The sequence below is a fragment of the Phaethon lepturus genome, unplaced genomic scaffold (genome assembly GCF_000687285.1).
Source record: "Phaethon lepturus isolate BGI_N335 unplaced genomic scaffold, ASM68728v1 scaffold8693, whole genome shotgun sequence".
NCBI lineage: Eukaryota > Metazoa > Chordata > Aves > Phaethontiformes > Phaethontidae > Phaethon > Phaethon lepturus.
Window position 1 is genome coordinate 12,651 of NW_010528335.1, and position 3,824 is coordinate 16,474.

Consider the following 3,824-nt stretch of genomic DNA (forward strand, 5'->3'; position numbering starts at 1 on the left):
TCCCAGTGATCCACATACACTCATCTGCTGAGAAGAGGCTCTGCAAGGCCTCCGGGAGCCCATTTTGAGCCCCAACAGCTAATGCAGAACCTGTCGCCGTGTTTGGTATATCCAGGGCCACTTCCATACGTTACCGTGCATTTACTGGCACTGTGTTATATCACCCACTCCTCCAGTGTCACGCAATCTTCCTGCAGCTCTCCGCAGACGGTTTTTACTTTAACTGCCTTGAATAATTCTTTCTCATCAGCATCACATTGCTGCTGCTAATGGGGCAGGATATGCGGCCGTAGCAGAGCCGGCAGCGCTCGGCTGAGCCCAGGGAATCCCTTGCGCCGCTCAGCATTCGGCTGCGCAGGCCTGGGGGCTCGGGGGTTCCTGTCCGCCGCATGAGCGGCACCGCACAAAGCTGCTCTGAAGCGGTTCCAAGTTCCTTTTGGAGGACGGCGGCGCTGGGGCTGGGACAAATCTGTCTGCACCGTCAGCCTTAGTCCACTCGGCGTCAGCCAGAGACATGCTGTGGCTGCTCCTGCTCCCGGCACAACCCGCGTGGGCTGCTGGGCACCGGCCGGCCCTGCCAGCAAGCAGCAAAGCTCCAGCCAAGCTCTCTTTGGCATAAACACCATCCTCCCACCCCTAAATATATACATCGACCATTTTCTCTCTTTTTACCTTTGCTGTGACAGAGGGGCAGGGCCTGACGCAGGGGCCATGTTGATGTAGTCTGGCTCCTCATCTGGGCTTTCTGTCTGCAGAGCTGCGAGTGGGGACGGGGAGCACGGATCAGTAAGCAGGTTGATCTAAACTCACGTACACACCATGGACACGCTGCGCGTCCCGCCGGCGTTTAGCCTTCAGAGCCGACACGGTTTTGCGCCTGGGCTAAGAAACCTCGGGTGACAGGAGGAGCTTCAAAATAGTCACCGCAAGCTTGCAAAGGCTCTGCGAGCAGCAAGGGTGGACAGCGTCTCAGAGCCAAAAGAGACGGGCTTAGATTTAATCTAGAAAGTGTACAAACAGGATAACAAGAATCCGTTTGCTTTGGCAGCTTCAACACCAGAGACAGAAAGCCCTTATATATATGTACGTATACATTCATCACTATCTCCCAGGCCGGACTACCCCCTACGCTTCGCAGGAAGCCACACATTAGATTAAACTGCTGTTTAAAGGTTAGCTTAAGAAACATGCACCCCCGATTACTGCAGGAGAGTCACGGGCTGACCCCCTGGATGTGCGTGCTGCACTTTTCTTTGTCGGAGGGGACCACAGGGCTGAGCTTGCGCACGAGGATGTAAGACATGAAGAGTGACATTCTGCTGTAGCCTCCCGTGGTCAGGGCTTAGGCACGGCCACCTACACGGTGGCCTTTCGAGTGCTAGAAACACCACGTCCCATCACAGCAGCGTTCGATTACAAGTGCGTGTAGCAGTTTGCACATTGCCTTAGATATTTTTTCCTCAGTTGCTCGTGATAAACAACTGAAGACAGGGGTGATGGTCGCATTGCCTTGAGCATGGTCGATGCTGGTCTAGCACGACGGGCGCCCTGCCCGTGGGCCCCATCCCTAAATAGTGAACAACTGCTGAGAACGTACCTTCCGCTCGCTGGAGTTTCCATACGTGTATCACCGCACTGTTCTCATAGTCTACAGCGTCGTCTGTGACTAAGAAGAGTTTGAAGAGGACGATGCTGAACAGCAAGCGGACTAAAAATGGACCTTTGTGAAACCACCCTCCTACCGCCGCACCCCAATGGCCCCACGCACGTGGCTGAGTTTCCAGCAGGACGGCTGCCGTCCTGCCGCAGGTCTGCTGATGCTGCCTCATCGCTTTCCCGGCCCTGACCACGTGCCTGGGCGTCTGCAGGCACGGACAGGGATCAGACCCTGCTACTCCTGCCTCTTCTAATCGCTCAACAAGCCAGGCAGGAGCAGGGCAGGTTTTAGCAGTGCCCAAAGCGTTGTGTTAAGTAGGTGAAAGAAACCAAATTTACTTCCCATTTTGATTGCAACAACCCAGGACAGAGGCTGGAAGCCCTTAAGCAGACCCTGCGGTCCAATGTCATCCTCTGGCAGCTCACCGGCTGCAGCATTCTTGGGCTGGATGTGGTGAGAAACCTGAGGCTGGGGGCTGGAATCATGATCAAGCTTGGCTGCAACAACATGGAAAGACCTAGAGAAGCGATGCAGACTCCAGAGCCCCTGAATTGCTAGGGCTGTCAAAGGGATCAGCTTGGAGGTGAGCTCTTGGCCGGTAAGGTATCACCATATGCATCTTCCTGCAGAAACGGGAAATGCTCCAGGTCTGCTCTGCCCCTGCGGCAGCCCCTGCACCCCGGCTCCGCCGGCACGGAGATGAGTGGAAGAGCTGAGCCTGCAAACAAGGGGGTTTTCCCTCGGCTGAGCAGGTCGCCATCCCTGTCCGCGCTTCCAGATACCGTTGCACAGCACACACGAACCACCGCGGCAACACACCTACCCGGATCAGAGCCGCGAGGCACTCCGATGAGGACGTTTTGGTAGGAATGGGAATCCTCCTCTTTCTCTGGCAGAGAGAAGGAAGAGAGGGACAAAGAGTGTAAGGAAGCGTGAGTGACCTGGGAAGGTCCCTCAGCACCTGCAGGAGAGGGCTCTTTCCCACAATATAATGCACATTAGCTAAAAAATCATTAGCCTTCACGACAGCCTGCGCTGACCTGGGGCATCCCCAGCTGAACTGAGCGACCACGGCCCCGCGGGAACACCATCAGTGCCGACGCCGTGGGGCACCGGCTGAGTGTCTCTGGCCATGGCACCGCTGCCAAGCCACCCAAGGGCGAGCGGCCAAAGCCAGTCCTGATGCACCATGACTTTCCTTACAGGTAGGAGCACGAACCGATAAGCCAAATTCCTAGCCTTAACAACAGCTCCCAAGGCAAACAGGGCGAGGGCCGGCTCCGGCACGGGGTGAATCCCCAGGCACCCGGCCCGGGGCAGCCCTTGGGAGGGGGCATTCCTTCCCAGTGAGCGCTAAGCTTGTGACTGCCGTGTCTTCTTGGGCTTATTCTCAGTTTCTAGCAAGGAACTGAGCTCCATTCCAAGAACAACATCTGTCTGAGTCCAGTACACAAATCTACTGGTATCTAGAACCAAAATCTGCTTAAAATAATTTTTAAAAAGCCCCAAGCTCTTTGTTCTACTGCTGGTTATTTCAGCTCTCTGGGTGGGCCCGTGAGCAGCTGAACCACAGGAGTCCCTATATTGCTAACCTCAAGACTTCTTTTCCTTTTTTTTTAATCTATTTTTCTCCCTCCAGTCTCTTTAAACAAAAAATAGGATTCATGTTTTGAAATTCATTCTAGATAAAAATAGATTGATGTCTGAGTCAGCACAGGAAAATTGCTGAGTACCCAGGGAGGTGAAAACGTTTCATAGATGCAAAATTTGCCTTGAAAAGATGCGTTTGAATGGAGTGGTGCATTTCATCCCACCTTCATTCGCTCACCTCATCAACCAAGCGTACAAAATATTTTATGGCCTCTCTTTGGCAAAAAGCCTCTGGATGAAGACATGCCCTTTCCCGCGCGCCTGGGCAGGGCCCCAAGGGGCTGCAACCTCCACAGCCAAAAACCACCTCCAACCACCCAGACTGAGCCACGAACAGGAAAATGGCCTCGTTGCCCCAAACGCTCCTGCAGCGATGGATAATTTGCTGCTGCCCAGAGACAAAACAGGGTAAGAACAAGGTGTTTTGTGCCATCGGAGCCATGGATGCGTTCGGGCTGTCCCATCTAGAGCCAACAGACGGACTGATCGGGGCTTGGGCATCCCTCGTGCCCCATGG